Source organism: Ambystoma mexicanum, chromosome 5p, assembly GCF_040938575.1.
Source record: "Ambystoma mexicanum isolate Mex_15411 chromosome 5p, UKY_AmexF1_1, whole genome shotgun sequence".
Classification (NCBI taxonomy): Eukaryota; Metazoa; Chordata; class Amphibia; order Caudata; family Ambystomatidae; genus Ambystoma; species Ambystoma mexicanum.
In genome coordinates this window covers 1,098,558,730-1,098,581,228 of record NC_090930.1, presented here as the reverse complement: position 1 = coordinate 1,098,581,228, position 22,499 = coordinate 1,098,558,730, and the positions used below count along the sequence as shown (strand labels likewise).

The following is a 22,499-nucleotide window of genomic DNA, read 5'->3' as shown; positions in this document are numbered from 1 at the left end:
TGTAATAAAGCGGCGACAATGACATTCTTACAGTCTCAATCTTTCCTTAGGGGATGCTGGGTAAACATGTGAAATGATTTTTGCAGTTTTCCACTGTGTCTCCCAATTCTCCTGGACTTATCGGAGCTGTATGCAGTGTTCCTATGGCAGTGTGACCATTGAGGAACACCACGTGAGGATGTCTACACTGCGGCTACCTAGCAATTCTGCTGAGATAGGGATCCTCTGCTATCCAGAGTATGTCCAGGCATCATACCTGGTGCAATCAACTGATATGACTGTTGGTGAGGCAGAGTGTAGCCTCACAAATGGCAACATCAACGGATTGAGATGTGTGATGGTGCACACAGTGCTTGAGTGGGTAGATCAGCTGTTTTGCTGCACTGTAAACACATGCTCCGGGCATTGTTCATGGCAGGGTGAATAGAAGGATTTTTTGGATGCATGTGGAAAGCCCCAGGAATCGGCTGTTTCCAGGGAATCTTCCTGGTGATTACTGTATGTGTGTAGAACATCACCAGTGCACCTCTGTGGGAGCAAATTCTGAGGAGAATCGCTGAAAATAGTGCAACCCACAGAAGCAGTTGCACCAGTCCCATGGGCATTCCCCTCATCCAGCAGAATGTGGCTGTTGGTCAAATGCAAAAAATAAATAAATATACCTTAGAACTTTTGTATCCTCCACTGTATATACACCTACCCCTCTAAATTGTAAACCATGCCTTACGTCACTTGACTGTTTACCTTCATCCTACAAATTGTACCATGTTGTGTTCTGCCAAGTTGACGTGTTTTCCCTATTCTTTGTCCTTTATTGTTTAAAGTATGCTTTTATTACTATGTAACCAGCAAATAATCTGTAACCTACTCTGTGATACCTCCGGGTTTGAGTGTACCAACAAATGCAATAAATAAATATGTGACATTAATAAAAGCATGTGATGTGCCACAGGTGTAAAAATCTTGAACTCATTAGAGAACTATCTGCAATATATTTATTGTAGGTGGCCTAATGTACCCCCCCACTTGTCTTGTCAGTGTCAGTGAGTGGTTGTAATTTCAGTTGCAAGATAAGAGAAAGGTATGTGTGTGTTTATCTGTGCTGTGTTTAATCTCAATGAGGCTAAGGTTACATCTGGTGCACTTCTATCAGTGTTAACAGGAGGATGCAACAGTGACTGACCTCTTTAGATATGTGAGGACTATCAGGGATTGAACCTGTCCTGAATCACCTTCTTATCAACCATTGTTGTTCACAGGACTTCTGACTTTAGAGGGTGAATGTGCTGTGATGTATCTTCTTGTCAGTAAGCATAAATCTGGTGGATATGAAAGTGATTGCTTTGGACTTTAGATGGACACCTCCATGTATATAAGGCCAGTGCTAGAAAATTCAAATTTCGAAAATAATTACCACAAAACCTTCCAGAGTCGTTAGACATCCTGTTCCAGCCACTCACATTATATGCTTGTTGTTTACTCCATTCCATAAAATGGAGGAACATAGCAAGTGCGAGAGTGCGTGGGGGGTGGAAGAGTAGGGTTGTTAATATATATGTGTGTACGTGTGTGGCTCGTGACTGACTAAGCAACAATGTACAGCATGAAGAAAACAGTAGTGCTGAGAGGATCGTGATTGCAAGAAAGACAGGGCTGGACACTAGAATGAGATGTCCATTATTCATAACTGGTATGGAATAAGGTATTGTGAAGATTCACGTGAACTGTGAGGCTATGGAGATGAGGTTGCTACCCAATATTCCCCGTAGGGGGTGGAGGAAAGCGGGGCCTCACAGGAAGAGGCTCCCCTCATGGGGTTAAGGACTCCTGTTCCATGATGGAACTCCCTAACCCTCCTACCTTTGAGACCATGCAACACCTAAGATCTTTAGAGAACCAACACGAGAGCACTACTGTTTGTTACTGGAATGTTCCCTCTGTACCTTGTTTAAGATTTGACTCCACCAAGACGAGGAAGAATAAAAGGAACATACACAGTAATATTGAGTCATCTCCTAAAACTACTGAGAGGAAGCAGATTAAAGAAGTTATGCAGACTACTAGCTTTACAGCTCTAGACAGTACTGGGAAGAGGTGGCCCCGAGGAGGCATGAAGAGTACTTAATGGACATAAAGGAAAGACTTTAGTACTCCACTGGCAATTACCCAGCTGCAGCACATAAAAAGCAAGGAAGGACTCCTTGAAAGAGGAAGCCGGCGTGAAGCCTGCAAGCCCCGGGAAATTCAAACCTGGGAACAAAAAAGCTTTAAGAGGGAGAAGTCCTCAATCGAGAGGACGCTGTGGAAAGATCAGACGAATACTGTACAGAGGGAGGCCTGACCTGAGCAGAAGCTGGCGAAAGGGCGACGGTGGCGTTACCTCAGGGAGGTGGACTGTGTGGTCCTTCAGCAATGCAGATACCAAGAAGCAGGATACCCTGCAGAGCTGCAGTAGTGCAGCAGGGAGCAAAGAGAGTTAAGGCAAACAGCTAAAGGGAATGAGGCAACCCAACACCCCAGGAAGAACCGGCAATGTGGCCCTAGCAAACAGAAGGTAATGGGAGTTACGGTAGACATGCTAGGGGCTTGGAAAATGGTTAGTAATCTCCCTCATCACAGAAACAGTGCCAAAATTACCAAGAGTGAGCAGGGCATCAAGAGTAATCTTCCTCATCAGAATAATCGAAAGAAAGAACTCAAAAGTGAAGAGTGCCTCAGGAGTTATCTCCCTCATCACAATAATCAGAATGGAGACATTCACAATCAATGAAGTTACAAGAGTGGTCTCTCTAACAACAGTGCTGTTAAGAATAGTGGAAGAGACCACAGAAATTCCGGGAATGACCTCTCTTGCTTGGAAGACTGGGAGCTTACATTATTTTAAAAAGGAAGAACTGTTGGACAATTGGTCAAACCTAGGAAAGCCTCCAGAAGGAACTACAAGGTCTTTTAAAGGCTGTTACTAGAGACTGTCCGAAAACAGCCCCTAAGGCTAATGCAGTTGGACCGGGAAAAGGGAGCCATTCTCCTGGTCTCACCGTTTGTTGAATCAGAAGCTATTTTAAAAGATTGTTAAAACTCAGCCTGAAAGTTGACCCAGTTGACCAGGAGAAGGGAGTCATTCTCCTGGCTTCACCTTTGTTGTCAAGAACACTTGCACAAGACTGCTAGAAAGCAGCCCTGAGGCTTATCCACTTAGTCATTCCCTTAGTGTTATTTCTGTTTGTTAAATCCTCTTTGATTCTTGGTATGGTCAGAATAGGACAGAGTTGGACAGACGATGGACTATTTAGTTGGACAACCACCCTGACAACTAGCACCCCAGTTATTATGCATCTAGGTATGGCAAACACTCTAGTGATAGGGAGAGTTAGGCTCTTTTCTCATATGTTAGAAAAAAGCTTATGTTTGAAATGCTACCTGTGTCCGACTCCTCCTTCTGAAATACCACAGTATTGGGTGAAATTTACCTGTATTCCTGACTATAGCTGGGAACGCAGGTTTTGGACCAGACCAACTCCCCATACTTTGGAGATAGGCCAACCATTGGATATGGCCCCACCACTTGCCATGCATTACTCTAGTTTTTCAGTAGCAGAGAGTGATAGTGTCAGCAGGTTCACAGAGCATCTGGTAGGAAAATCTAGATGGAGGAACTGAATGGGCAAAGAACTAAGGGCGGTCACTGGTAGGAAAATAGACAGAAGACAATTTGATTCATTTAAGGTTACAGCTCAGCATGGGCTCTTGAGTTAATACAAAACCTTCAGTTAGGGTTCAGTATTGATTGTTTAATTTATTTTCTGAACAAGGGGCTCCAATAAGAGCCAAGAGGCATCAAGTAAATTTAAGTGCAAATTCAGACCATGCAATAGGATATGAAAGCCAGACATCCAGGCATATGGTGTAAAAGGACTGCTAAATCAATGGTATGGTTGGAAAGTATAACTGCTTGCATTGGCAAAATGAGAATGGAGAAGTGTGTTTCTTAAGCTTTGGGAAAGGGAAAAAGAGAGAAATATAACTGTTGATTGTCTAATGGAGACAAACAGTACAGACACAAAGAATGGCTTACAGAAAATGTTACTCAGAGCAACTATCAATACAACATAGCATGGGGCCTCCTCAAGACACCAAGGTTTTCACCACTAGTTCGTAATGTAACAATAATTTCAACCCAGGAGGGTGCAACCTTCCTCTCCAACCTATTCCTGCAGGTCTGATTGTGGACCATTGTTTCTTCCCACTCTGGGTTTCTCGACATTGCCCCTTTTTCCAGCCTTTATCCACCACTTCTGACCTTCATGTCCCCAATGTATTCCTCCTCCTTTTGCTAGCTCCTGCCTCAGGCCAACCGGGTCTCCTCTTTCCTTCCTGCTCTGCCTCTCCACCAAGCCCCCGATGTATTTCCTATGTGTGTCATCCCCACCAACCCCCTGATCTTCGCTCCTTACCACCTGGCTTTCTCCACCAACCTCCTCTAATAGTCAACCAGCCCCCGGTCCAACCCCTCATCCTCCTTTACTATTCCACCAACCTCCAGATCTATACCACCAACCTCCAATGCTCCCACCACCCCCTTTGTCACTTCTGGCCACCAATGTCCGCTGCCTCCTGCTGCCTCCTTCTCCCACTCAGGTCTAGAGCTTCTCTTAACATTTCACACTGTGCATCACAATTATCTCCAGCTCACACCAAACAACTGCTACAACCACCTTCTCCAACCTTCCACCCCAACTTAACTGCACTCTCTCTGGCCTGGATTCTGGCTGAAAGTCTGCACCTGTGACTCCTCACCAATTCACCTGGGTTTTCCTGGCTCAAAGGAGGCTGCATCAAATCTTTATTTTGCCTGCCTGCTATTTTCCTGTCTTGTTTCTCTAGAATCCTCTGAGAACAGGACTTAGCTCACTGTTAGGGAGAATTCTCTTATAAGGCTAATTTCCCAAACCTAGTGAGTCCACCAGCAGCTTTGCTGGATTTTTGGGGTTTGTTTTTTTCTCCTTCTAAGAGTGAGACTCGTTTTCTCCCACTCTTAGGCATGATTTGAGTTATGTCCTTGACTTATTGTGTGCTTATGGGCTATGGGGTCTTTTACTCCATAGGGTATCATCTGTTTTAGTGTATGTGTTACACAGCACCCTCAGTGCAGTAACACAGGGGTGTCATAGTGACCCCCAAACATAGTCTCCATACCCTGGGACTGACTACTGTCTCACAGGGCATGTAAAGCCACCATTGACTTTACTAGACCAAAATTGTGAACAGAACCAGTACAAACCATCATATTGTGGAAGTACTGAAAGGGGTTATTTAGATTGCCCCTGGGTCTGTTTCCAAGGGGGCACTGTCCAGTCCCCCCTTGTCGAGTTTCTGGCTAGTGGCAGTGGTTACCAAGAAAAATATTCCACCTGAATATTTCCGATGGGATTTTCCCATTGATTTTAAATGCACCACTTTTTGGTGCAATGTTAAAGATACTGCTGGTTTATTTATTTAATATAAAATCACCGGTTGGGTCTTTTCGCCAGAACTCTTTTCTAAAATGGCGTTTTTGTCCGTCTCTGTAACTCCAACCAAGTTCGGGCCCTTTGTTCCACTTTTTGGCGGGCTTCTCCACAGAAGCCCTCCAACTGGTGCCACTTGGTCTGGGTTCCACAGGATGTGTGGGTGGGGGAATGGGCACCCTGGACTGCGTTGCCTTAGCAACTCAAGTCGCACTCTGTTCTGATTGGCCCAGTGGTGAGCCGCCCGGCTTACCACTTAGCATGTATGAGTGACAGCTGGGCTTTTGAATGGGGGTTTTGCTGCATAAAAGCAGGGGTTTTGGGACTGGAACTTCAGAAGTCACCACAGGACCTAAGAAATCCAAAGAGGGGAGAAGCTGAGCCATCTGCAACGACGACAGCACAGGTGGAGCCCTGCTGCAACAACCTCACCACTTTCCCGACAACAAGAGAAGATCTTCTGCTGAAAGAGTCTTCTTCCGCTGAGCTGGTGGGATCAACCAGTTCGCCATTTCGCCTTCCAGGACGTCTCTTGGTCGAATAGCCCGTGCCAAGCACCCCGGCGGCCGGATAGCCAAGCTTCACCACTGTGACCGTGAATAAAAGGAACGCACCTTTTAACCGACGAACTCCGCGGCTGGTCTCTTCCCTGGGCAGTGCAACGACTCCAAGTTTCTTTCTCGACGAAATCTTCTCTTCCCCTGGTCGAAACTATGAACTGCACCCGCTGCCAGGAACAACTGCCACCGCTGGAGCTTCCTCAACTTTAAAGGTACTGTGTTCCACCTGGCCTCCCTTTCTACGGTTTGCTAAAGGTGACCCTTAAATCCTTGGCTTTCCAACTGGGTTGGCCCCCAGACCTCTAACTTTACCTTCTGATTCAACCCGACCTCTTTTGAACATTTTTACAAAGACTTGAATGCATTTCTAAACTGTGTGATCTTGGGCACATTTCACCTTGCTCCATTCAAAGTGGACCTGGCCTATGAACTTTGGCTCTTCAGTAGACTCTGCCTTCACTAACCTGTTTTGGTTTTAGAAAAGTGTTGGGAACTGTTTTATTTTTGTGACCTGCCTTTTTCTCTCCCTTTAACTTAATTATTGGAGTGCCATCTAAGTTACGCGCTCCCATCTGTTTTTACAAATAGTGGTGTGTTGACTTAGACTTGTCTGATAATTCTTAAGGGAGGTGTGTATATTTTTCTGATTGTGTTTGAACTTGCTTTGATTTATAGAGCTAGTGTATTTCCTTAAGTGTGTGTTAAATAAATAATTATATACTTTTGATACCAAGCTCTGGTCAGTGTTTGCTTGCTCTACTGTGTTTTTAGCCCTTTTGTGTATCCTCTGTCTACTGCCCTACTCTTCTTGAGAGAAGTCTGACTGCTCAGCCACAGCTACCAGGTAAATCTGGGTGGTGCAGACTGCTACCAATTCGGTTTACTGCTTATTCCTGTAGTCTTAATCTTCTTGCAGTGTTCCCTAAGGGAACTGCACGGGATTCTGCCTAACGCTCACTGGTCACCCCCAGGATGTGTACCTGCCAACTGAATGGCATCCAACAGCTGCCAGCTTCAGATTTCAGGGTGATGTTTGCCCATGGCAGAACTGCAACTTCACGGTGAAGCACTCTGCCAGAGACCCCTGGTTGGTGAACTTTGCGTGTGTGTGGTATTCGCGGTCCACTCAGGGACAATTTGCTGGTGGTTTGTGAACCAGTGCCATTGTATTTTGTGAGGGAGCACAGGATTCAGACATTTTGTGGGCATATATAAGCCAACACTATGACTAAGGGTTTGTGGACCTCTCCTCTGAATCTGACGCACATGGAAATATAAGACATTAGACCGTCGGACACAGTAACAGCAGGATTTCCACTGACCCCTTAATTGTATCCATGGCAGGGTGTTGTTTTATCTTACATGGGACTTGAGGTCGGAAAAATTGAGATCTTCAGGCTGTCACACTTGGGGAAGAGGGCCTGGTTGGTGTATGCCTATGACTGTCTCAGTGGGCGCATCAAACTCTAGCTTGGGGAGTGTCCCCGAGAGTGCTTGGAACAATAACAATAGGCAGCTGTTTTTGTGCAATTCTTTGATTGAGAACCTTTTCATTTTCTCTGTAGTGTTCCTGGTTTTTCCCTAAAGGTCCTTCTGTCAGCTTCCGATTCTACCACTGGTGTAATACCCTTCTTTCTCTCTTCAACCTCCTCACCTGTGGAGTCGAAATCCTCTTCAGCTGGACTGAGTGCTCGATGCGCCGTATAATCCTTTTCCTTTTTTTCGAGATTGAGAGTGTCTCCCACAAGAGGAAGCCACAGTGAGAGCGTGTAAATGCGCCCTGACCGTGTCCCCCTCCCGGGAGAGACGGGAAGGGGGAAAAAAGCCAGAGTAGGCAAAAAACCCCTTGGACCGGTAAGTATCCTGATGGCCGCTGGACGTGTATGCAGATGAATGATGGGAGAAGGCAGCAACCGGAACCAGGTGGAATTATAATGCAGCGAAAAACGCCAAAAGGTAAAGAAAACAAAGTAAAGGCAAAGAGCTGGAACTAAGGAATGGAGGTAGAGAGGAAACGAAAGACTGGGACCGGAGTAGGACCGGTAATAAGGACGGAAAGAGTAAGAGTAAAAATGCTCGAGGAGCAAAAGGTAAACAGCGTGTAGCAAGACCGCGGCAGCGAGGAAAAGCAGCTGACCGTGGAAGGTTGCAACGCGCTGTGCTCAGGGAGAGGAGTGGTTAAATAGCGCTACGGCGGAGAAGACTAGACCGCATAGAGAGAACGTAGCGTCAGCGTGACGGGAATCAGGAAGTCCCTAAGCGGCAGCGGGGCCAAAGACGCCAGGTGCGGAGGCGGCGCATGACAGTATGCCCCCTGCCAAGGCCCAGGCCACCCGGTTTGCCGGGATGCAAACGGTGAAACTTCCGGAGAAGGATAGGAGCGTGGATGTGTGCAATTGGTTCCCAAGAGTCCTCAGTATGTGAAAAACCTTTCCAATGCACCAGGTATTCCAGGCGCCCTTTGCGGTATCTGGAGTCCAGCAACCCGGACACTTCATAATCAGGAGCATCAGGTGAGTGAGAAAGAGCGGGGAAAGGACGAGCCCTTAATGACTGTTCGGCACTCTTCAAAAGAGATGCGTGAAACACTGGGTGAATCCGCCTAAGAGAATGTGGCAGCTTAAGGCGGAAGGCCACTGGATTGATCTTGGCAGAAATGGGATAGGGACCGATAAACCTGGGGGACAGTTTAGATGGGCGAGACCATCTAGGAAGGTATTTAGTAGATAACCATACCTTGGAACCAACCTCCCAATCAGGTACAACCTGCCGGTGCCGGTCAGCTTGCCTTTTGTAAGCCTGGAGGCTATCTCTGAGATTCAACTTGGCTTTGTCTTGGATGTCCTTTATTCGGATAAGTGTCTCTTCTACCGCCGGAAGTGCAGGTTTGCAGAAAAAATGTGGAATGATGGCTCGGGGATGAAAGCCATATGAACAATAGAATGGAGACATTTTGCTTGCGGAATGACTGGCATTATTATATGCGAACTCCGCTGTCGGCAGCATATCCACCCAGTTGTCTTGTTCCATATTGGTATAGCTGCGCAAATATTGTTCCAAGGTGGCGTTTAACCGCTCTGTCTGCCCATTGGTATGGGGATGATATCCTGATGACAAAGCGCGCTGAATATTAAGAGCGGCGCATAAGGACTTCCAGAATCTGGAGACGAATTGGCTTCCTCGATCTGATACAATCTTGTCGGGGAGACCATGGAGTCGAAACACATCTTTAATGAACACTAATGCCATACCATCGGCAGTTGGTATACCAGGGAGTGGAGAAAAATGAGCCATCTTGGTGAGAGAGTCGATGGACACCATTATGCATGTACATCCGTGGGACAAAGGTAAGTCCACAATGAAATCTGTAGATATATGACTCCACGGACGTTCCGGGATGGCATCTTGTTGTAGCAGACCTATGGGTTTCTTTGTGTTGTTTTTACTCTGACAGCAGACTCTGCAGGACTTGACATAATGTTTAACATCTTTAGACATATTAGGCCAATAAAAAGCTCTACTAATCAAGTCCAAGGTGCTGGTTTGTCCCCTATGGCCTGCTGTCTTGTGATCATGGCACCAGGACATTATGTCTTTTTGAAGAGGTTTGGATGGTATCCAGATCCTCTGTTTCTTCAGGAACAAACCATCCTTTTGGATCATGTCGCGAGGTTCTGGATGTAAGGAGACAGCTTCTTTTATCCGTTGAAACAGGGAAGAGATAGTGGCAACAATGCGGTTCCTGGGAAACAACTTTTCCGGGCAGGATGAGGCAACATGGGAGGAGAAAGCCTTTCTGGACAGAGCATCTGCCAAAGTGTTTTGGCTTCCAGGAATATATGTGATGGTAAAGTCATATTGTGAGAAAAAATGCGCCCACCGGGCTTGTCTGGAATTGATGCAATCCATTGACTGTAAAACTTGTAAATTCTTATGGTCGGTCCGGATTACAAAAGGGTGGTTGCACCCCTGTAAGAGGTGTCTCCAGACTTCACAGGCTTTTTTCATGGCTAGTAGTTCACGTTCTATTACTGAATAATTCCGTTGACTCGGAGTGAGAGTTTTTGATAGATATGCTATTGGGTGTTCCGCGTTGTCATGCTCTTGTAGTAGAACTGCTCCTATTGCTGCGGCAGAGGCATCTGTCTCAACAATAAAAGGTTTGCTTTGGTCTGGCTGGCATAGGATGGGAGCGCTGCAGAAGCTCTTCTTCAAGAGTTGAAAGCTTTCTTCAGCCTGTGGGCTCCAAATGAAAGGCACAGATGTCTTCTTTAACAAATTGGTAATTGGTAGGACAGTGTTGGAAAAACCTGGCACGAAACGCCTATAAAAATTAGCCAGGCCCAGGAATCTCTGAACTTCTTTGACTGAGGAAGGAGCCTGCCAATGGAGAATGGCCTCAACCTTCTTTTGATCCATTTGTACTCCTTGTGGTGAGAGGATAAACCCTAAGTAAGGGATCGAGGATACCCCAAAAACACACTTTTCACGTTTGGCCAATAAATGATGTTTTTTAAGGCGCTCCAGGACCTCAGTGAGATGTAGTAGATGTTCTGACATAGACTGTGAAAAAACAAGTATGTCGTCAAGGTAAACCACAACTGAAATAAACAATAAATCAGAGAATATTCGGTCTATGAACCTTTGGAATATAGCGGGAGCATTGACCAGTCCGAAAGGCATAACGTAGTATTCGTATAGGCCGAATGGTGTCCTGAAAGCCGTCTTCCATTCATCTCCTGGACTCACTCTGAGTAAATGATATGCATTGCGCAGATCCAATTTAGAGAAGACTGTTGCTCCCTGTACAGATTCCAAAATGTCAGGAATGAGGGGCATGGGATATCTATCCTTACAAGTGACTTTATTGAGTCCCCTGTAATCGATGCATGGTCTGAGGTCCTTAGAATCCCTCTTTGGAATAAAAAACAAGGGAGCACCCGCCGGGGATTTAGAGGGTCTGATGAGACCGTTGCACAAGTTGTCATCCAGATATTTTCGTAAAGCGTCCTTTTCAGTCTTGGATAAAGCAAACATTCGTCCAAATGGGACCAGGGCATTAGGTATTAGCTCGATAGAGCAGTCCTCCGGTCTGTGAGGTGGTAATGCCATTGGAGCGGATTCAGCAAACACCATAGGGTATTCTTCCAATACCGAGTCAATGGAAAGCACCCCTATACTCGTGGGGAGAACAGTGGGAGATATCTTTACCTCCTGGTAATGTGCTTCTTTAAAGCAGTGTGTCTGGCAATAGCTGGAATTAAACTGCAAAGTGTTAGACTTCCAGTCGACATGGGGATTATGTTGTCGCAACCAGGTAATCCCCAAGATAAGAGGAAAATGGGCTGCTCGAATGATGTCAAAAGTAATGACTTCTGAATGTTGAAATATAGTCAGAGGAAGGGGTTCGGTTGTCTGAACAATGAGTCCTGAACTCAAAGGTGTGCCGTCTACTCCTTCTACTTTCTGACCGTGGCTGCGGTCTATCCGTGAAGCACCCACTTTGTCTACCCAAAGGGTGTCAGCGAAGTTTCCTGCGGCACCGCAATCCAAGAGAGCCAGCGTCTCTACGGGGCTGCCATTGATAGTAACCTGGACCGTTATAACCATCAGGCGGGAATCTTCAGAAGGGTTCGAGGAATCAATAGACATAGTAACGTAGGGACTGGAAGATTGCCCTCGATAACCCGTCCCCACTAGGTTCGAGGGTTTGCGTTTTCCGCCGGTTTCTTGGTTAGTTCAGAACAATTATGCACCGTGTGGCGATCAGAGGCACAGTAGGCACATAGGCCCTGTTCCCTTCTCCTCCTTCTTTCTTCAGGTGTTAAAGAACGGCGAGTAGTGCCGATTTGCATGGGCTCATCGTGAGGTTTGGGCGCTGCCGAAGGAGGTGAGGAGGTCCTTGAAAAGGAGGTACGTGCTTTTCTTCTTTCTTGACGCCTTTCTTGCATCCTGAACTCCATCTGAAGGGCGGCCGTCATAAGATCCTGCAGGGAAGTAGGCCGAGGAAAGTGAGCCATTTCATCTTTTAATTCTTCTCGAAGTCCTCTGCGGAACAAAATAAATTGAGACTGTTCAGACCAACCCGTCTCCATGGCCAATCTCTTAAATGAGGAGATATAAGACAGCACATCAAACTGTCCTTGACGAATGTCCATCAAGTCTTCACCAGCTGCCATTGAGACTTCGGGTCTCTCAAAGGTTTGTTTAACAAAAGCAATGAATGCATCGAAATTCTGAAGGACAGGGTCATTTCCGGTGACTAGAGGGGTGGCCCAAGCTAGAGCGTTCCCTGTCATATTAGACACCAGGAATCCAACCTTGGCATGATCTGAGGCGTAGGTGCGGGTTCTGAAGGAAAAATACACCCTGCAAGCGTCAAGAAATTCTTTTAGGGTCTTGGGGGAACCATCATACTTCCCTGAAGACAAAGGCATAGGGGGCAGGTCTGTGTTGGGGGGCTCCCTTACTGCCACCATTTGTTTTAACAGATTGTTTTCAGTTTTCATGTTCTGCATTTCTAGAGAAAGGCTTTGTACCGCAGCGATTAGTTCCTGCACTTGCTCAGGAGTAGCCATGATTGGTGTTTGTTGGCGTTGCAAACTGTCAGCTTCCGATTCTACCACTGGTGTAATACCCTTCTTTCTCTCTTCAACCTCCTCACCTGTGGAGTCGAAATCCTCTTCAGCTGGACTGAGTGCTCGATGCGCCGTATAATCCTTTTCCTTTTTTTCGAGATTGAGAGTGTCTCCCACAAGAGGAAGCCACAGTGAGAGCGTGTAAATGCGCCCTGACCGTGTCCCCCTCCCGGGAGAGACGGGAAGGGGGAAAAAAGCCAGAGTAGGCAAAAAACCCCTTGGACCGGTAAGTATCCTGATGGCCGCTGGACGTGTATGCAGATGAATGATGGGAGAAGGCAGCAACCGGAACCAGGTGGAATTATAATGCAGCGAAAAACGCCAAAAGGTAAAGAAAACAAAGTAAAGGCAAAGAGCTGGAACTAAGGAATGGAGGTAGAGAGGAAACGAAAGACTGGGACCGGAGTAGGACCGGTAATAAGGACGGAAAGAGTAAGAGTAAAAATGCTCGAGGAGCAAAAGGTAAACAGCGTGTAGCAAGACCGCGGCAGCGAGGAAAAGCAGCTGACCGTGGAAGGTTGCAACGCGCTGTGCTCAGGGAGAGGAGTGGTTAAATAGCGCTACGGCGGAGAAGACTAGACCGCATAGAGAGAACGTAGCGTCAGCGTGACGGGAATCAGGAAGTCCCTAAGCGGCAGCGGGGCCAAAGACGCCAGGTGCGGAGGCGGCGCATGACACCTTCCTGGTGCAATGACAGTGGCTTGGAAGACTCTCATTGGTCAGTGTGAAGGGTCAGAAATGCGAGACGGACACAAAAGTAAAGTTTTCTCAATATTTGCCAATTTTTAAAAAGAAAAAGGGTGAGATAAACGCTTATCTTTCCCTACCCTAACAAGGATATCTCTACATGGCAAACTAAAGAAAGATAATCTAATGTCCAAAGTTATCTGACCCTCACTAATACATGCAACAATATTACACAAGGGCTATTTGGCTGTCATCAATTAAACACCATAAGCTAACAGTTCAAACGTATAAGATCTTGAAAGTATGGCTTGTGACCAGGGTTGGATCCCCTGGATCAATGCAGGAATACTCTTGGAGAAGTTCTGATTCAACAAAGTTCTGTTCAGTTCAATGTTTTTTCCTTCAAATGCGCCCTTCCGCTTGTTAAAGTAAATGTCTTGCATAAACACTTCTTCCACAAATCAAAAACAAATCACAAGTTCATAAATCAAAGCAATTGTTTTTCATATGATGCAATTGTTTTTCATATGATGTAAAGCAATTATCAGCAGATCACATTTCTTCCTAAAATAGGACAATTTTGTCAGGATAGCGTATCAACTATTCTGGTAATGTCACAATTCTTGCCACAAGCATACTGCCTCAAAACATCTTCTTTTCGGGTCCAGTCGCCTGCCAAGACTAAATACTATTGGTCCCTCTCCTGGTTTACTCAGCTGCCAGGTTGCAAAACTTCTACAACTATAATAGTCCTTAGTGGCAGTAGTTGTTCCAATATTCTCAAGACCAGTATCCTATGTGAGGAGGGTTGAACAATGGCCATCTCTTTTCAAAGTCTTGTGACTCTGGGCAAATGGGGTTACAGCCAAAACCAGAACTGCATATTACTAAACAGAAAGCCCAGATGCACTCTTGGAGAACCTAAGTTCAATAATTCATTTAACACCACAATACTAATAACACTAATAATGATGATAATTTGGATTCACTGTGTAATATCAGGCTTATATTGATGTGTTTGGCTTCATAAAAATCATTCAATTCAATGGTACTTCTTCAGTCAATGTAATAGCAATTATTACAAATGAAATTTTAGATACAATAGACCAGAAATGTCAAAGAAAAACATTTATCGTACTCATTAGTGATAAGGTTCGTTTTAATTCACCCATCATCCTTTTTTTTAAAAAAATTGAAATTTCCCAACAAGGATATTGACAAACAATGTGTTATATACATTTGTTCCGCATGACATTAATCAACATCAAGTCATGCCATCATTACTGTATGTCGTAAAAAACGACCAATACAAGCAAAATCAAGTGTATAAGTTAGAAACAACTTTTCATATGTGCATCGGTTCCCGTCTGGGAAAGTTTGTGGGAGTTCTTATAGGCTAACAAGCTCCCTCCAGGGAAGCCCTTTTTGTAGATATTGTTAAAATAACCAATGCGTTTCAGATCCTATAGATCCATCTTCAGGATGGGGCTTCACTATTCTTGTGTTCATAAAGGCAAATAGTGGTTTGTATTTTCTTTAAATCTTCCTCTGTGGGGAATTTAGACAATAACAAGTATTTTAATCTATTTATACATGAAGGTTGACTTCCAAAGCTAAACTATCAATATAAGGGGTTAAAATATCACTGACCTCTCCCGGGAAGTTGCTGTGGTCCGGGATCAAGACCTATTCAAAGGAAAGTACAACGGTAACTAAAGGCAAAAATCTCATTTCTAACATGCTAGTCTCACAGGGTTGGAGGGTACATAGTTAACTAAATTGAATCACTCACCCAGTCTTCAGGATGAAACTCTCAGGAGACTGGGAAGTGGCAGGTAGCGGCACGAGAAACCCTAAAAACAGAGTTGGTGTTGATTATTCATGGGCTTATATGCGTCCTAGTAATGCAGTGTGTTTAATAGAAGCCGCTCCAGGGAAGGTGTAATGGCCCTCTGTGGCCAGATTCAATGTTAAAACGAAAGGCGCGCATAGTGCACTCCGATGCTTCATGGCTCCCAGGGCGACTTCAGGGGGAAGACCGCTCTCGGAAGCTGCACGGAAATTTACTGAGGCTCACCTGTTTGAAGAGGCTCTTCGCTCCGTGCCGGTTGCTGCAGTGTCCGCTGACCGAATGCCGGTAGCGTTCACTGTAGTCACGGCAACCCCGCGCATGCGCGTGAGGCTCATTCGGAGTCGGCCATGTTGGTATGGGCGCAGGTTCGCCATTGAGTTATCATGGCGACGTACCACGCTGATTTTCCAGCAAAGTTGGTTTTTGTGTATGTAGGCTTATACTTACTATGGAAGATTCAATGGTCCTAAGGACCCAGGTATATTACAAAGGATTGGAAAACAAAGATGTAAGTAATTAAAAATACTGGAGAGTGTCTATATATGAAGGGAACACATGATTCCCATATACACGGCCATTGTAAATGTTTACATAGGGCGTAATGGATGAGAGTGGGGGCACTACCACGGTACAAGCTGTAACCGCGGGGTGCCCCCATCTCTCATCTGTGTATAGGTCGTTTACTGAGGGCTTCTAAGTGACCTTAGTCTGTTGCAATAGATGTAGGAAATTAGAGATACTAAAAAGTGCCTATATATGGAGAGAACACATGATTGCCATGATTCTCGGGTATTCTGATTGTTTACATAGGACGTAATGGATGTGAGTGGGGGCACCACCGCGGCACGAAACTGTAACCGCAGGGTGCCCCCATCTCACATTTTTGTATAAGTCGTTAACTGGTGGTTTCAAAGTAACCTTAGTCTGACGCTCTCAGAGTGATAATGGACCTGTTATTTGGGTGTAGATTGGTCAACAACAACAGTTACATCTAGTGATCTACAAGAATGATACATCACAACAACATTCTAGGAATTGTTCATCATTACAAGGTACAGAAGGACTTACAAGTTGATAACATACACCTTCAGACAGATAACATCATATATGTAATATGACCATTTGTCACCCGCTAGGGTGGGCGGGATTCACAAGAAACACATAAGGTCAAACTCTGAATTCATGCCTCGAGGGTTTAGAGAGTCCAGAAGTTCAATCCACAGTATCTCACGTTGTGCTCATTTTCTTTGCACATCGCCCCCTCTCCTGCCAGCTGTTACTTGTTCAAGGATGACACATTGTAGTTGTGCCACTGTATGTCGTGCCTCTAAAAAATGGACCGCCACAGGGGATTCTAAGCTTTTTGTACGAATGTTGGACTTGTGCTCAGTCCATCTAGTTTTGGCTTTTCTGGTAGTCATACCTACATAGTAGAGGCCGCATGGGCATTTCAATGCGTATACTACGTTTTGAGCATCGCAGGTGCATGAATGACATAGCTGTATATGCTTGCCTGAATGGGGATATGTGATGTAGCTGCCCTTTATGATATTACCACAGTGCTGGCAATTGTAGCACGGAATTGTTCCTTTGTGTTGAGTTGGGGTACTGGAGGAGGAAATCTCTGCTTTCACCAGACTCTTATGTTGAGACTTGCTATTTCTATATGCAAATGTTGGTAGGTCTGGAAAAAGATGTTGCAATTGTGGATCCAGTTGTAGCATTGGCCAATTCTTCTTGATCGCCCTCTTTATTCTCGTGCTCTGAACCGAATAGGTGGTGACATATACCAGTGGTTCTCCAGGTTTTGTAGGTTTGGGTACCAGTAATGTTTCTCGCTCGATGTTTCTAACTTTTTCTACCACTCCGGCTATCAAAGTGGGGTTGTAACTTCTTGCTGTAAATTTAGTTTCCAATGTAGTTGCCTGACGGACATATTCCGTATTTTCAGAGATGTTACTCCTGTAGCGCAAAAACTGGCTGAAGGGTACGCTGTCAATCGTCCGTTTCGGGTGAAAACGTGTAGCGAGTAATAACTGTTCCTATCAGTTTGTTTGGTGTAGATCCTAGTCTCCAATTTCGCTTCAGACACATATACCTCTACATCAAGGAAATGGATGGTTGTCGTGCTTGTTTCCGTTGTAAACCTGATATGTGGATTCATCCCGTTCATCATTGTAAAGAATTCTTCTAACTCCTCTTGGGGGCCTGTCCAGATACCGAAGATATCATCTATGTACCTCCGATATATTGAAAGGTGCCTCATCCACCTTGGTGATGTGAGGCAGTGTTCATTTTCTAAATAGTACATAAAAGCATTTGCATATCATGGTGCCATTGCTGCTCCCATGCTGGTGCCCGATGTCTGAATGAAGTATCTATCTTGAAATTTAAAGAAGCTGTTACTGAGGACCAGTTTCAAGAGGGTAAGGACAAACAGTCTGTCACCTTGGCATTTATCGGTTTTAAGTATGAGCCATTCAACGGCCTCTAATCCGGCTTCGTGGGCTTTGTTGGTGTAAAGAGACGTGACGTTCATGGTGAATAATATGTCTCTTCCATTCACGAATTGTGTGTCTTTCAAGAGTTGCAAAAAGTGCATTGTGTCCTTCACGTATGTTGGTGTTTCTTGAATCAAAGGTTGGAGAATTTTTGTCCAGATATTGTGCAAGCGGTTCAAGGATACTGTTGGTAGCTGTTATGATCGGACGTCCTGGAGGTTTTATCAGTCTCTTATGTATTTTCGGTAAAATGTACATCACCGGCATGATTGGATGTTGATTTTCAAGGAAGCGTCGCATTTTTTCAGAGATTACATCATTCTCTTCAGCCTCATCTAACACTCTTTTGATTAATGCTTGCACTGTTTCTGTAGGATTCATAGGTACTTCCAAGTAAGCGTCTTCATCCCTCAACTGGCGTTCAATTTCGTCGAGGTAATCTTGTTTGTCCATTAGAACAAGGGCTCCCCCTTTGTCTGCTGGTTTGAAGATGATGGTCTGATTGTCTAGGAGGTTTCGCAGTGTCTGACATTCTATTTTGGAGAACTTTCCTTGAGCATCAGTTTTAAATCGAATCTTCTTAAACTCATCCAGAACTGTTCTTTCAAAGGTTGACAGAATATGATTGTGTATTGGCGGATTGAAAGTGCTTTTCGGACTGACTTCCAGAAATGTATGTGGTTCCTTATCTATACTGTCCTCCTCCAATGAATTGAAGAAAACTTTGAGACTAGCATGTTAGAAACAAGATTTTTGCCTTTAGTTGCCGTTGTACTTTCCTTTGAATATGTCTTGATCCCGGACCACAGCAACTTCCCGGGAGAGGTCAGTGATATTTTCACCCCTTATTTTGATAGTTTAGCTTTGGAAGTCAACCTTCATGTATAAATAGTTTAAAATACTTGTTATTTTCTAAATTCCCCACAGAGGAAGATTTAAAGAAAATACAAACCACTATTTACCTTTATGAACACATGAACAGTGAAGACCCACCCTGAAGATGGATCAATAGGACCTGAAACGCTTTGGTTAATTTAGCAATATCTACAAAAAGGGCTTCCTTGGAGGGAGCTGTTAGCCTATAAGAACTCCCACAAACTTTCCCAGACGGGAACCGATGCACATATGAAAAGTTGTTTCTAACTTATACACTGGATTTTGCTTGTATTGGTCGTTTGTTACGACATACAGTAATGATGGCATGACTTGATGTTGGTTCATGTCATGCAGAACAAATGTATATAACACATTGTTTGTCAATATCCTTGTTGGGAAATTTCAATTTTTTAAAAAAAAGGATGATGGATGAATTAAAACGAACCTTATCACTGATGAGTGCGATAAATGTTTTTCTTTGACATTTCTGGTCTATTGTATCTAAAATTACATTTGTAATAATTGCTATTACATTGACTGAAGAATTACCATTGAATTGAATGATTTTTATGAAGCCAAACACATCAATATAAGCCTGATGTTACACAGTGAATCCAAATTATCATCATTATTAGTATTATTACTATTGTGGTGTTAAATGAATTATTGAACTTAGGTTCTCCAAGAGTGCATCTGGGCTTACTGCTTAGTAATATGCAGTTCTGGTTTTGGTCTTAATTTGTGTCCCAAGTGGTCTTGTGACAATTGCCCGCCTGCACATGAAACAACACTAAAATACCCCCACTAAATCCAAATTTGGATTTCTCAAAATGTATCTCTCTCCGAACTTCAAACCACACGGCAGTGCACTCCCGCTCCCATTTTTTGCAAATTGGGTTACAGGTCTCGCCCCATTGGTGTCCCATGTAAGGAGAGTTGCGCCTTTCCCAACTTTGTATTATTCCTTTGCAGCTTTTTGGCTGTTGGCAATGTGGTTTACAGGTTTCCCCCAATTGCGGTCCCATGTAAAGGCAGGCCTCGAAATTAGGATTGGATAAGTAGGTGCTACATGCAGCTCCTGGATTTCCAGAAGTAACCAATCAACAGGTGCTACCATTGGGGAAGGAGGAGCTAGTACATAATGTTACGCAAATCCAACTTCCACATAAAATGCAAACATATAAATGTATCCAATATTTATGACACCTTGTGCTTTAAATGTCATATAGATGTGCCCTAATGTGTATTTTTAGATTGCCTCAAATGCAGAGAGTTAAATTAACATAGCTGTGTTTGTTTGGCATTAGTTGGCCAAGTAAGTCAAAAGTAGCTCCTGGTAATTGTTGGTTTTACGATAACCAGGCTCTTCTAAATAGCTCTCAACTCCCCTCATTTCGAACCGTGAAGGGGAATTACGCCCTTGCCGACTTCGTACTGTGTTATTTGTTTGGTATTCAAAATTAGTTAAATGTCCTTTTGGAGCGTCTGTGGGTCCTCTTTAGTGTCAGGCACCCTTACAGGTCTTCCCCAGCATCTCCGTTCCCCTCGCTGTTGCTGCGGTGGACCTTCTGCCTTTTGTTTCTCGCGCTGCTGGCTCCCACGGATCTCCAGCGATCTGCCAGGCTGCTTCCCGGAGCACTGACTGCTCCATTGATCCTCTGCACTCGCCTGCACAATGAAACGTCACACAATGGGATAGGAGCGCATCTCCCTCTCAGCTGGTCTTCTCTTCCCAGCAACCCTTCATGCAACACTTACTCTGCAATGTTGCAGGCCTCCCAATCATGCGTCAGCATCAGCCAGAGTTCTTCTTTCTTCTTCTGCGCCGTACCCAGCACTCTTGTCTGCCTCTGACTCAGCTACTCCTTCGGCATCTTCCCCCAGCTGCAATTCATTCCTGACTTTAAATGTTCCGCTCAGGTGTTTCGGTCTGTATGAACTTGACCCCTCATTCTGCTCAATGGCATTATTGATCCTTACTAACTCTGAGCCCCTCTACCTCGTTGCAGTTCCAAGGGCTTTATGGATCCTGAAGTCCATAGTGGTTTTGCGGTTTTGATATTAAAATAGTTTGGCTTGCTTTGTAAAATGTACAGAACTGTAAACACCTATGCATACACCATCTTGTTATTAGTATGCTTGCTGTCACCATTTTTTACGTTCTGTTTTAGAATAAACTTTGTTTTAACTATATGTGTGCTTATATTAGTGTAGTGTAATGATGCTACATTAAACCTCCTGCCGGTGTGTGTCAACACTTACCATAGTGCCCTAAGGGTGAGGTAGCTTGGACTCACGACACTTTTCCATTTCTCTGCTATACCCTCATGAGCCAGGCCCCCGTAACCAAAAAAGAGGGTCCACAGCCTATTTTTTGCTGAATATTTTGGCCACTGCCAATCTGCTTTTGAACTCTGCCTGTAAATAACTTTTGCACCTCCTCATTCCACAAAATTCAGAAAACGTCAAAGTGCCATGATTTTCTCCCACTCTTGAACACTTAAAAAAGATGATTGCAAGAAGGAAAACAATCTGGCGTAAAATAGATAATGCAGTGTCACTCGCCATTTGTAAATCCAACATTGAGACCTATGAGAAAGCTATTTTTGAGGCAAAAAGTTTGTTGTTTGAAGCCCAGATTAACAAAGTCAATAATAAATCTAGGGAGTTAAGGTTTTGGATCCTTTCTTCTTCTTCAATTCAAAACTCCCTTCCTGTGTCTTAGAATAAGGTTAATGATATCTACTCTTTTATTCTTTCTAAAACCTTTGGTATTCAACAGGATATCGTCCATTAAACGTTGTAGCTCTGTATCTCTCTCTTCAGTTGATTGCCACCTTAGAAGTGTTTCCACTTTAGATCCTCAGTCTTTCTCTACTGCAAAAGTTACTCCTTGCTTCTCCTCTTTATTAACTACATGTCCTGCTTATGATGTCTTCTTTCCTGGTTTGTTAGCCACCCCCAGCCTGAAATCAATGTTTCTTTCGTGGCCAAGTTTAGCAACTCATCCTGCTCAGAATTTAAAGGAAGCCCTTGTTTCTCCTCTTCGGAGGAAACCCAAATTTTATCCAGCTATCCTCAAAAACCATCTCCTCTTAGCCAGCTAGCTTGGCTTTCAAAGATTCTTGAATTAATCATGGCTGCTCAATTATAAAATCATGTTAAGGATTTGTTTCTTCTCAATCCATTGCAGTACAGTTTTCGTCCACACCTTGGCACTCGGTGGCCTTCCTTGCTGTCTAAATGAGTGGCTACAGGCTCTATTTCCTATGATTTGAGAGTGGTGCATTGTTGGGTGCTCCATGGCTCAATCTTTTCCCCACCACTATTTAATGTCTGTATCAGGCCGTTGGTTTTGCTCCTTAAAAACTGGGGTCTATAGTTTCACTCGTATTCTGATGACTGCCAGATATATTTCAAAATCCACACCCTTCATCAAGTTCAAAGTTGGATTCTGAATAATTGTTTGCTATTCATTCCTTCAAAAGTAGAATTCATTCTATAGGTCGAAAACACCTGATAAATGACTCTTCCAGACGCCTCAAAATATTTAGGGCTATGACGTTCTGGGAAGAATCATGCTTTCGGGGGGCATACTTTAAGTCTTAATAGACAAATATCTGAAGTAATAAAGAACTATTGCTTCCGATAGAGATAGATTTGGTGACTTGGAGCCTCATCACAAGTCTGGTGGTAACCCTTGAAAGCAGCGATAAGGGTAATAGCGCCACCAATACCGCTTTGCCGGATCATGAGCCGGCACAAATACCACCAACTGTCAAAATTAGGCATTATTATAGCTGCATGAGGCGCAAACACAGCCACATCACAAGTCCATCCTTGGCGGTATTAGTGCTGAAAATTGGTGCAAATACTGC

The 22,499-nt window shown here is 44.3% G+C and overlaps 1 protein-coding gene across 1 annotated transcript in view; it reads right to left on the bottom strand.

Annotated features, from left to right (window-relative positions):
• The window catches only part of MBOAT1 (membrane bound O-acyltransferase domain containing 1), a 773,590-nt gene that overhangs the window by 152,724 nt on the left and 598,367 nt on the right, over positions 1-22,499 (bottom strand). The window lies entirely within an intron of this gene.